Below are 14,173 nucleotides of genomic sequence, written 5' to 3' on the forward strand. Positions count from 1 at the left end.
AATTAAACCTTAGAGACAAAAGGTTGAGCCGGATAATATCTTTCATTCAATATTCGAGCTTGAGTTGTCCCAATTATTGGCCTAAATATCTCGTCCATGGAATCACCTCTCTTTCATAGTTTGGATCGAATCCTATTTATCTTATGTTCCCCGATAAAAGATTTCGTAACCCGAAAATAAAATTATTGAAATATAATTCAATACATAATATAAAATATAATATTATTACTCTAAAAACCTAGTTTTCTCTCTTTGGTGTATCGGTCATATATTTTTTTTTCATCTTTGTTGATCAGCGGTGACACTAATTTTAATGTTAGTTGCTGACCGCCAGTTAAGGGTGGGAATAGGTCAAGCCGGCCTACAGGGGCCTACATAAAGTCTGGCCTGACCTATTTAATAAAAAGGCTAGACTCGGACCTTTCTAAAAGCCTATTAAATTAAATTGGTCAAGCTTAGGCTTATTAAAAAGCCTTATAAGCATGATAGATCGGCCTATTTAAAGTGACTACTTTGTAAAATATGCTAAGTTAGAGTGACTTAATAGGGACTTTACTCTAAAATTAGTGACTAAACTGGAAATATTAAATGTTTATTGTGAAACAGGCTAGACTTTTAAACAGGCCAGGCCGAGCCAAAATAAAAGCCTTTGACAGGCTACAGGCCAGGCTCAGGCCTATTAAAGCCTGACCTGACCTGGCCTATTCCCACCCCTACCGTTATTATTCTTTATTGTCTTTTTCTTTCTATATTGTATCTTTATTTTTTATTTTATTTTCAATAAGTCTGTATGTGTTGTACATTTTCATATGTCTTTGTAGCAAGTTTTCTTATGTTTTTTGACATGTTTTTCGGTTCTTATTTGACATCGCCACGATTGATCAAGATGTCGCTTATCTGATATCTTGTTGATCTTCCCTGCTTTGGACCCTTAAATTGAACTTAGATACTGATTTGCTTTTGTTGATAGCTTTTCACGTCGCTTGAGTCTAATTTACGGTTTGTCGGTAGTCTTTAAATAGTTTGATCATCTTTTGTAGTTTGTTTGCCGATGCAATCAGATCTGTTTGTATCTATCTTTGTTTGAGTTTCTTCGTAAGATTTAATATTTCCTTGTATGGTTCTTATGCGATCTTAAGTTGTTAGTTTTGTTTCAACGATTATAGGAAATTTTCCTAGTTATATACTTAATTTACGATTGTGATTGTAACTTTTTATTGTAATTTGGGATATTTACTATTTTGAATAAAATTAGTTGTTTATATAAAAAATTATGAAAATCTCGAGGCATACTGTTTTGCCTACCATAGTTTTCAACAAGTTTACATCTTTCGAACATATACCTCCAAGCCAACTTAGGGTTGGGTGTCGGTCTGGTTAAGATGAATTTTCGGTCAATTTGATCATATCTGAAAATTATACATTCTCCATTCGATTCAAATCTGACCCAAAAATTATATATCCTCTATTCGATCCAAACTCGACCTGTCATTTTGAGATAAAATTTGAATCCGACTCGATCTGAAATAATATATTTCAAAAAAATTATTAATTTTATTCAATAAAAAATAGATTTAATTTAAAATATAATGAGTAGAGGGGTCTTATTGCAATTATCCTAAATATTTAAGGTAAATTTACAATTTTTTTTGGGTCAGATCGGGTCAAATATTTTCACCCTAAACCTGATCACGATAAACCCAAACATTATCTATAAAAAATCCTATCCGATCTTACTTTAACCTATTTTTTTTTTTAAAAAAATTGACCTAATAGGATTTGATTAGGTCGAAATTCACGGGTTCGGGTCTCATACCCATCCCTAAGCCAACTATAATATATAAACAATACCCTTAGCATGTTCATGTGTCCTATCGTAATGTAATTTAAGATCTAACAATTAGATCTATCCAATTCGTTAATTTATAAATAATCATAATTATGCTATGACTAACATATGCAATAAAGATTTATAAATAACCCAATAAAAAAGATTGAAGCTTTTACGATCTCTAAATTATCTTCTTCATCTTCATGACCAATTTCTTTTTTGAGAAAATAATATTTTACGATCGTTTTTTCATTGATAGTGATTTTTTGTTCAAATTTAAAAGAATGAATCGTCAATAATCATTTAAACAAATTTGTTCTTATTAACAAATATAATGTATTAAGCTCAATAAACATGACAGATGCATTTCAAATGCATATAGAATTCGAATTTGAAATATGAACATATTATAATAATCCTATGGGTTTTACGTCATTTTATCATCATTATGTTTTGTCATTTTCATGGCTCCACCTGGTATTACCCCACAGTGTATACCATAGAGTGAACATGGAGAATATTGTTACGAGACGGTCATTGACCAAACAGCAATTTCTTTTTCTTTTTCTTTTATCATATTCTTTAATTAATAACTATATTCACTGCTGTTCGTGAATCACGAACTTTACTTTTGAAAATTTTAATTAAAAGTAAAATAAAATCAGGATGATTAACAGTAAATTCACTTAATAAGTTTTGATAATGTTTTAACCTGAAATTAAAAATTCATATTATTAGTATATTAAATAAAAATATATAATGTACATGATATACCAAAAAATTATTTCTTTCATACATCTAGAGTGGTTCTACTATCCAAAGATAAGAGGTAAAATTATTTCTTTCATACATTTTTAAAATTGCATTTCTTAACAATTTTAAATTTCTATATAATTTATTTATTTTTTATAAATTTTTTGAAATTTTTTTTTGATTAATATGTGGGTAAGTACAAGGCAATATATGTTTTAAGATAACTTACTCAACCTCTTAACATTGAACACTCACACCACGGAAACCACTGGATTCATGCTTTTTTTTTATGATTTCATATTTCTTTAATTTTTAATACAATTTTTAAAGATTTATATCCTTAACATAAAGTCATGCATTGATATTCATCTCTATCTCTATGTATATTTGGGAGAAGAAGAGAAAGATCAAATCCTTACATTAAAACATAGAGAATATATATGATATAAATGTTAAAATAGTTGTCATTAAGTTTTTAGAGGTAATCATACGATTGTAAACAAACAAGATTTCTTGTTCGTACTCGTTTGTTTGTGTTCGTTCATGTATGTTAGTTTAAATGATGAACGAACGCGAACAATGCAAATGAATAAACGAACGAACATAAAATACAAATTTAGTTTAAATCAAGTAAAAATTCTTTAAAAAAATATAAATAAACAAACATAAATATAAATAAATGAACAACCCTAAACTAATGGATTACTGACCATAAACGAACTAATTCTCAAACATAAACGAACGAATTACCGAACGTTCATGAACGTAAATAAACGAACGAGCCATTTGTTCAAATTTGTTCATTTAATTAAACGAAAAAAATATTATTCATGTTCGTTCATTTAATAAATAAATGAACATAAATAAATTTTCCGTTAGATAGTTCATGAACTATTCAATGAACGTTTGGTTCGTCTACTCATATAAGACTTTGATTTTCTAAAATTATCAAATAAGAGTTTAACTTTTTAAAATTGTCAAATAAGAGTTTAACATTTTTAAATCTATTTAAATAATGGTCTAACATTTTATAATTTATTTAAATAAAGATTAACGTTTTATATTCTACTCAAACATGGACTCTTGTTTGAAAACATTCTAAAAACTTAAAACCTTTACTTAAGAAGATTTAAAATGTTAAACCTTTTTTTAAAAGTTAAATTCTTATTTAAACATTTGGTCTTATATATTTATAAGCAAGTAATTAAAAAAATAAACTACAAAATGATGAATACTGTTTGAATAAATTGTTGACAAAGAAACACTATCAGGCGGAGACATATTTGTAACGATTGACTCATTGACAGAGACACCAGTCATGGTGATAATCACAGTTTTATCAATGACGGTTTATAAACTATTCACCAGGGAAGTTAAACATCTATTTGTCATACGTTGGAACGTCGAATTTAACGTTTTACGCAATGTTGGAAGCTTTAAGTTTCTCAAAGCCATTGATGTCACTCTGTAAGAAGTTCGAGGAGGAACCCAAACCTCCTGAGGCTTACTTTAAGACGACCATTAAACCAGACAACCATGATCCCGTCTAGCTCAAACGCTGGATTTCAATCAAGGTACATTTATAATATATTCTACCTAGGGGTGGTAATTTAATCCGAGTCCGACTGATTTCGACTCGATCCGATCTGAAAGGATTAATTTGAAAAAAATCAGGTTGGATCAAATTTTTTCAAGGGTAAGGTCGGGTTCGGGTGGAAGGTGAAAAAACTCCAACGCAACCTGAACTAAGCATATTAATGTAAATTCTTTAAAAATATATTATTATTTTAATTAAGTTCTTATTTTATATCAGGTCGGGTCAAATTTATACTTTAAAAATTGGGGTCGAATCAAAGTCGGTTGAGAATATATATTATTAAGGTCAGGTGGGGACAGATGTGTTAAGATAACAATATAGCCATAAAAGAAAACACAAGAAAGAATAATAGAGAGAACACAAATTCTTTCATACTTTTATTAGAAAATCACACACATACAAAGAAGAAAGAGATGATTATTTATACAATCAATCTAACTTAATAGAAGCCCTAATAAACTAACAACTTGTAACCACCAACTCACTACATGCAGAACGTAATGGATGGGACCCATTCATATTATACACTATCATTCCCCTTACAATCCAACTCTTCAACATCCTCTTGTTTCTTCTGTTGAGAACAAAGCATCACCTCGTGATTTACAATGTGCAACCAACAGCTTCTATCTGTGTTTATGAAACATTGGAGAAGATAATGGTTTAGTGAACACATAAGTAACCTGTTCGTATGCTGAAACCTCAAGAACTAGCAACCTTCCAGCAAACACCATTTCTCGCACAAAAAAACAGATCAAGCTCAACATGCTTGAACTTAGAGTGAAGGATGGGATTAGCACAAACAACCACAGTGCTTGTGTTCTCACACCACATGGTCGGCTTGCCATGAGGGGTCACATGCGACTCCTTAAGCAACGATTCAACCCATACTAACTGTGAAGCAGCTAAAGCAACACTCCTATATTCAGCCTTAATAGTCGATCTAGCAACCACTTATTGCTCACGTGAACTCCATGAAATCGAATTCCCTCTAATATAACGAAAGAAACCAGAAGTAGAGCGTCTGTCATCAACATTCGTTCCCCAATTTGCAACGACAAATCCAACCAATGACAACCTGGAAGTAGAAGTGAACCTCAAACCATAATCGAAAGTACCCTATAAATACCTCAAGATTCATTTAACTGCTTGAAAATAGACATCCTTATTATATTTGGCTTGTAAATTGTCAAATTTGGCAAGTTGGAAAATTCATCTTGGTTGGTGGCCAACTTATTGGAAATTTCATCTTGGTTGGTGGCCAACTTATTGGAAAATTCATCTTTGGTAGGTGGCCAACTTTGCACATTGGAATTTCATCTTTGGTCCCTAAAATATTAGGTTATTTATAAGTTTAGTTCTTAAAACTCAACTATAAATAGGCCTAAGTATTTCATTAGAAATCATCCCAAAACAAGTTCTCTCTTTCTCTTGTTTTCTTCATTCTCTCACTTTGGGAATTCTAAAGAATTCAATTTGTTGTAATATTTATTGATAGTGAAGTTATTATCCGGTGTGGTGCCCGAGGAGTAGACGATATTCTCATCGAACCTCATAATTTCCATTGTGTTCCAATATTCAATAGTTTGACGGGTTTATCCGCTGTGCAACCTTTGGTGATTTTGATCTTGACATTTTACGTTAATTTTGAAACTACGTTCTTATCGGAAATAACCCGGTTTCCCCAACAATTGGTATCTAGAGCTATAGTTGAGATTATCCTGGTGGTCATGTTGCTGAAAAGATACAGTTCGTGCTACTGAATATTGTTCGTTAGAATTAAAATGCCAAAATACGAATCAGTTGAGACATCAAACTCTTCATCTGGACTGATGAGGAGGAGGATGTCAAATACAAGTTTCTCGGTGGAGTTGTTCGATGGATCCGATCATTTTGGCATGTGGCAAGGCGAGGTGTTAGACGCTTTATTCCAACAAGGTCTAAACATCACCATTGAGGAAGAAAAGGCCGAATATATGGAGGAGAAAGAATAGGGAACAATCAATCGTTTAGCTTGCAGCACGATTCGATCTTGTCTTTCCAGGGAGCAGAAGTATGGCTACAAGAACGAAACTTTTGCAAGTAAGATGTGGAAAGAATTAGAGGAAAAATTCATAAAGAAAAACTCTTAGAATCGTCTCCACATGAAGAAAAGATTGTTCAGATTTGATTATCAACCAGACACTAGTATGAATGAACACATCACTGCGTTCAATAAGCTAGTGGAAGACTTATTGGGCATGGATGAAACCTTTAAAGATGAAGAGTTGGCTTTGATGTTGTTGTCATCTATTCCAGATGAATTTGAGCACCTTGAGACTACGTTACTTCATGGTAAGAATAATGTTACCGTTAAAGATATAACTGCTTCTTTGTATAGTTATGAGCTCAGAAAGAAAACCAAGAAGGTAACAAATAAAGCTGTCCAGATAAGTAGTACTCCGCAGCAGGTGGAGCATACTCCAAAACAGGTGGAGTTTCAGCAGACAATGATCCCAAAAGTTGATGCAACTGATTCTTCAAATCCAATAGAAGAATCATAAGATGAAGAGGTTCAAACCCAAGAACCATTGGAGACACCAGAACCACTTGCAGTTACAAGGCCAATGAGAGAAATTCATAGACCTGCTCGATTTGTTGATATGGTGGCCTGTGCTCTTCCAGTTGTTGATGATGATATCCCTATCACTTACCAAGAAGCAATACAAAGCTTGGAAAGTGATAAGTGGAAAAGTGCCATGGATGAAGAAATGCAATATCTCTAAAAGAACAACACTTGGAAACTGACACAATTACTGAAACGTAAAAGAGCAATTGGATGCAAGTGGGTATTTGTAAAGAAAGATGGATCTCATAGAAAGAAATATGTTCACTACAAGGCAAGGTTGGTAGCTAAAGGCTACGCTCAAAAGGAGGGAATCGACTACAATGAAGTATTTTCCCCTGTTGTGAAACATTCCTCCATTAGAATATTGTTGGCCTTGGTAGCACAGTTGAATTTGGAGCTAGCTCAACTTGATGTAAAGACGACTTTCTTGCACGGTGATTTATAAGAGGAGATCTATATGACTCAGCCAGAAGGATACAAAGATGATGGTTGTGAGAAATGAGTTTGTAAGCTGAATAAATCGCTATATGGATTGAAGCAATCTCTGAGGCAGTGTTACAAGCGATTTGATAGCTTTATGAGGAGGAAAAAGTACACTAGAAGCAAATATAATCATTGTGTGTATTTGCAAAAGCTCAAAGATGGATCTTTCATTTATCTTCTCTTGTACGTTAACGATATGTTGATCGCTTCGAAGAGTCAAAAGGAGATAGACAAATTAAAGGCTCAGTTGAATCATGAGTTTGCGATGAAAGATCTAGGTGAGGCCAAGAAGATTCTTGGTATAGAGATAAGCAGAGATAGACAGAGATGAAAACTTTGTTTAACTCAGAAGCAATATATGAGAAAAGTATTACAATGTTTTGGCATGAATGAAAATACCAAACATGTAAGTATTTCACTAGCTTCTCATTTGAAACTTAGTTCTCAGTTATCTCCTAAAACTAACGAAGAACGAGAGTATATGGAAAAAGTTCCATATGCTAATGCAGTTGGGAGCTTGATGTATGCAATGGTGTGTACGCGTCCTGACATTTCACAAGCAGATGAAGTTGTGAGTAGGTACATGCATGATCCTAGAGAATGACATTGGCAAGCTGTGAAATGGATTCTACGGTATCTCCAACAAACCGTAGATATTGGTTTAGTTTTTTAACAGGATGAAACACTTGGTCAGTGTGTGGTTGGATATGTTGATTCTGAATATACTGGTGATTTGGATAAGCATCGATCAACTATTGGGTATTTGTTTACTCTTGCTAAAGCCCCAGTAAGCTAGAAGTCTACTTTGCAATCCACGGTGGCTTTGTCTACTATAGAGGCATAATACATTGCAGTTTTAAAGGCTGTAAAGGAAGCAATTTGAATTAACGGGTTGATAGAAGACTTGGGAGTTGTTCAAAGTCACATTAGTCTCTATTGTGATAGTCAGAGCGTTATTCACTTAGCGAAAAATCAAGTCTACCATTCAAGGACTAAGCATATCGACGTGAGGTATCACTTTGTGTGGGAGATCTTTGAAGAATGAAAGATTATACTTTAGAAAATTGCAATAGCAGAAAATCCTGCAGATATGATGACCAAGGTAGTAACAATAATCAAGTTTAATCATTGTTTGAACTTTATTAACATCCTAAAAGTTTAAGCACCTTCGGGTATATGGCACTTGTGAGCGCAATTAGAGGCACAACATCAAATTTGGGGAGTTGAAGAAGTTGAGTAGGCTTGGTAATTTCAAGCCAAAGTGGAGATTTGTTATATTTGGCTTGTAAATTGTCAAATTTGGAAAGTTGGAAAATTGGAAAATTCATATTTGTTGGTGGACAACTTATTGGAAAATTCATCTTTGGTAGGTGGCCAATTTTGTACATGGGAATTTCATCTTTGGTCTCTAAAATATTAGGTTATTTATAAGTTTAGTCCTTAAAACTCAACTATAAATAAGCCTAAGTATTTCATTAGAAATCATCCCAAAACAAGTTCTCTATTCCTCTTGTTTTCTTCATTCTCTCACTTTGGGAATTCTAAAGAATTCCATTTGTTGTAATATTTGTTGATAGTGAAGTTATCATTCGATGTGGTGCCTGAGGAGTAGAAGATATTCTCATCGAACCTCGTAAATTTGATATGTTCTCTCCTTTATTGTTTTTATTCGATTTTTCTATTATTTTTCAATATTCAATAGTTTGACGGGTTTATCCGCTGTGCAACCCTTGGTGGTTTTGATCTTGACATTTTACGTCAATTTTGAAACTACGTTTTTGTAGGAAATAACCAAGTTTCCCCAACAATCCTGTGGTGCTTGCATAAACTGACATACTCGGTTGACAGCAAATGCAATATCCGACCGAGTGATCACAAAATATTGTTACGCTTTAACAACGCTCTTGTACCGCGACACATTATCTATAGGCGTACCTACTGTAGCCGAGAGTTTACAACTTGTTATAATAGGCGTGGACAACTTTCTTGCTTTTTCAAAATCATATTTTTGCAATAACTCACAAATATACTTGTACTGGGTCAAACACCAATCCACATGAATCATAGCACACTTCAACACATAAGAAAAAAATGAAGTAAACCAAGATCTTTCAATGAAAATTATTCATTCAATTTATCAATTGCACTTCAAACTTCATCATCACAACTCCTAGTGAAAATATATCATCTACATACACCAACAAATAAACCACATTGTCTTTTATTTTTCGTACATAAAGTGAGACATCTGATCGTATCAAGACAAACCCCTCAGAAACTAGATACTCCTTGAGCCTATCAAACCACGTACGTGGAGCCTGCTTCAATCCATAGATAGCCTTATTCAATTTGCATACTAAGTTGTCATCACATATTTATAAGAAATACAACTGAAACAAATGGATAACTCTAGTATTTCAGTGATAAAGATGATTGCGCCAACATAGCTAAACCCATTTCCACAACATGCCTGTGTTTTCGCTCATCTTGACCATTCTTCTCAGAGGTGCTTGGACAAGAAACCCGATGTTGAACACCATTTTCCAACAACCAGCCTTCCAGGGATTGATAATCACCTCCACCATCTGTTTGTAGTGCCTTGATTTTAACTCCAAATTATACTTCAACAAGTTTATAAAAATTAAAAAAACATTGTGTTACTTCAGACTTTCTCTTCAACAAGAATATCCATGTATATCTACTAAACAAATCAATAAACGATACATAGTATGAAAAACCATCAGAGGAAGTGAATGGTGCAGTGCATGACCCCCAACTTATGATACAACCAATTGAAAGGGTTCTTTGTATTCAGTCAATGATTTACAAAATGGTAATTTGTGAGCTTTCCCTTACATACAAGCATCACACACATGAGAAAGTTTATTTTCATTCAACAAAACATTACAACTCTTCATAACCATTTTCACAGCGTCAATGGAGGCATGACCTAGCCGCTTGTGCCACAGATCGAGAAGCTCATGATCCTTAGAGACATTATTCAACTCAAAACACGATGACCCTTGTTCAACCGACCCTTGCTCAGCACATGGTAATAGCTGGTAAAGACATTCACTCGTGAGCCTCTTGTTGAGTTAATTGATCTACGGAATCGGCCAAGAGGGGGGTGAATTGGCAATTAAAATTTTCGTGGAAGCTTTTGCAGAAAATTGAAAGTAATTGCACAGCGATTTACAGTGGTTCGACTTTCTCAAACAAAGTCTACGTCCACTACCTTAGCTATCCACACTAAGGATTTTCCAACAAATTCACTAATTTGTTCTTTCTTTTGAGGCCTAAGAGATAACCTTACAAAATCCCTCAAGAGTATACCCCAACTCTTGAGAACACTCTTTTTCCCAAAGAGAAGATTACAAATTTGCAAACTTACAAGAAAACCTCACAAGGTAAGATGTTTGCACAATTCTAGAACAAAGAAAAGAACACTCAAGGATAAATACAATTGAGTACAAAAGTGTTCTTGAAAGCAAATGAATATTGGATGAAAAATAGGCTTGAAATACTCAAACTTGAGGTTTGATGCTTTATCTTTGATTCTCTCTTGATTCTAGTTGATTGATGTTTCTTGTTGTTGATCAATGGCTCCAGAACTTGTTTAAATACCCCTTGAATCAATTCTGAACGTTGGTGATAATTAGTGGGGATAATAGAGCCGTTTAAGTGTGAAAAAAATTAATTTTTCTAGGTGGAGCGTCTCATGCATCGATGCATGATCAAGTATGCATCGGTGCATTCGTGTAAAATTCAAATATTTTGACCGTTGGAATACTTGATGCATCGGTGCACCAAGTGTGCATCGATGCATGAAATGCATTCGATGTTTGAAAAATAGCCTGATGCATCGATGCATGGCTTGTGCATCGATGCATCAAATGCATTCGATGTTTTGAAAATATTCAGAGTGCATCGATGCATGGAGAGTGCATCGGTGCATGGAATGCATTCGATGTTCAATTAATTCATCGATGCATCGATGCATGGACTGATGCATCGATGCATGCCTTTGAATAATTGATTTAAGGCTTGTTTTTGGTTCAAAATACTTTGTGAAAATTGTTTCAAAAATAGTTTAAGTACAAATCACAATTTTACACATTTAGTAAGGATTAAAATTGATCTTGAAAAACTTGGAGTAATAATTTGATATTCGGTTAATTGAATCGAATTTGTAAAATCATTTGTGAAATCTTAAAATTCATTTAACTTAATTTGTTATATCGAAATATCAAAAATGTTTTCAACAATCTCCCCCTTTTTGATATAACAAAACATTTGAATAATTTTAAGATTTGTTTAAGAAATTATTTTTGAAATCGATTTTGAAAAACTTACTCCCCCTTACTATAGCACATCTTAAATTTTCTCCCCCTTTTTGTTAAATCAAAAAGACTCTATATAAACGTTTTAAACAAGAATTTTGAAAAACATTAGCCAATTGATTTATTAATAATAAGCTGCTAAGATCACAATCAAAAGAGAGATTAGCCATTAGTTTTCATAAACAATATTCATAATAAAATGTGAAATGGCATAATTGGTCATATATCTAATGATGCAAAATGAATAAAATTCAAACCAAATATATTAAAATTAAGGTTCAAACATTCAAGCATCCAAACAAACATAAACATTCAAATCAAAAAGTTTAACAATCCAAGTTCTTAAAGTTTAAAACCAAATATCATCAAATAACGTTTAATCATCCATAGCGGAATCGGGAGGAGGAGGAGGATAATGAGCTCTAACTTCAAGAGTAAGAGCATCCATACGATCACGCATCTCCCTCTGAAACTCAGTAATCGTAGACTCCATGGAAGCAAAACGCAGATCAAACGACTCTAGAAAAGATTGGAAATAAGGTGGCGTTTGATCATCTTGCCGAGCTGGTACTTCCTTGTCAATATCTCTCATAAGCCTTTGAAGCTCTGGATCATTATCAGCGTCAGGAGCTGGAGGAGGAGGAGGAGCACGAGAAGAACTAGGAGCAGCTCGTGAAGAACTAGCTCCCGGGGTTTGCTTACCGGGTCGAAAAGACCATAGTCTGGTGTTCTCATCCAATTTCCAATCCGATTTCTTTAAGGATGTGATATTGATTGGGTTTTGGAGCGGAATAGGATTGTCAAGGGAGACATCTAGGCCGAGTTTGATAAACAAATTGCTTAGTAGACAACCATAAGGTAGGGTTTCTACATGCTTTGAGGGAATGATGTTTATGATATCGACAAGCGCGCTAAAGACAATATGTGGAAAATTGATTTTCTTTTTGTTCTTTATACAGTGCATCCACCATAAGTCTGTAGTACGTAGTGTGGAGTACCGACCTGCGGATGTTCTAAACCACCAAGAGATCATTAAGTGAAGAAATCGATCGTGGTGAGACCTAAAGGTACTGACACTAGCATTAGGAAGATATGGATATTCCACATCTTCCTTCTCATTAAATAAACCCTCGTCATCTAAACCAAAATGAGATGCGATGGATTCAGAAGTAATAGTGATATATTGTCCTAAAAGATAGGATCTAATCGCTATAGTATCGCACTGAGTTGTGTTTTGAATACAAACCGCATTGGAATAAAGATGCGGACAAGTTGGTGAAAGACGATGGGTTGAAGAGAAAATAATTTATCAAACTTCCATCGGCGAAGAATTGAGAGGTATTCAAATTCAAGTTTTATCATAGCTTGTAGAGAAGAAATACGCTCTTCCCTAATACGATAGGATTGGAAGGAGTTCATGTACCTAGAGTACAATTCATCCCTACGGTTTTCAGGCATGTTAAAACAAGTACTAATGAGGGATGAAGGAATATTGGATGGATTTTGAGGTCTAGGAGCGGGAGGACGGTTTTGGTGAGACCGACTAGAGGATGATCTAGGGCGTTTGGGATTAGACATGGTTAGGGAAATCGGAAAAGAATATCACCTGCAATTTAAAACACATGTATGCACAAAATTCAATCCCAAAACTCAAATGAGTCCTCAATAATTCAAGGTTCTCTAACATAATCCTAATGGGCAAAGTTTTGAAAACTATTTAAAATTAATATCATAATACGCATAGTTTTCATGAAAACAACACAATTGAATCAATTATTTTCGAAATAATAATAATAATTTTTTTTTGAATTCGAAATTTCCAAATAATTTTGAAAAATTATGCGTTTTTGATGAAATTCGTTGTAGAAACTAGTTTAGAATCATCATATAGCCAATGCCCGATAATTATTTCAAACTAGAACTAATCTAAACTAGTCCTAAGTTCAAAAATTTAATGAAATAGAGTTTTTGTGAAAATACCTTTAAAATTCGGATTGAGGGGAATGAGGAGATGTTTTGCGCGATTTAATGAGTGTAGCAGGTTTGTAGGATGAAAAACTTGAAGAATCCGATGTTTTCCCGAAGATTTTGAGCAAAAATAGAGATTTGAGGTGAGAGGGGGACGAACGGCCGAGAGTTTGTGTTTTAGGTTTTGAGAAAAATGAAGAAGATGAAGATTTTAAACCTAAAACCCGACGGATGCATCGGTGCATGGTCTTATGCATCGATGCATATTCAAGGATGCATCGATGCATTGTTAAATGCATCGGTGCATGAAGCGCAAAAATGTCAAAAATCCATTTTAAACACTTAAAATGCTAAATAATTTGGCTCTAATGGTAATGACAACTCATATATATCAAAAATTAATTATGTTCAATCAATCAAATTAATCTTCAAACTTTATTTGAACATAAAATTAATTTTTATTAAGAATCATAAACTCCCCCTAACTAATAGCAAGAATACAATCAAAAATTATTATTATAAGCATTTTTCAGTATTTATTAAAAGTGCTAAATTATTTTAAACACTAAGTGAAGATAGGTCAGTTAAACCTA

The sequence above is a fragment of the Hibiscus syriacus genome, unplaced genomic scaffold (genome assembly GCF_006381635.1).
Source record: "Hibiscus syriacus cultivar Baekdansim isolate YM2019G1 unplaced genomic scaffold, ASM638163v2 tig00110925_pilon, whole genome shotgun sequence".
Classification (NCBI taxonomy): domain Eukaryota; kingdom Viridiplantae; phylum Streptophyta; class Magnoliopsida; order Malvales; family Malvaceae; genus Hibiscus; species Hibiscus syriacus.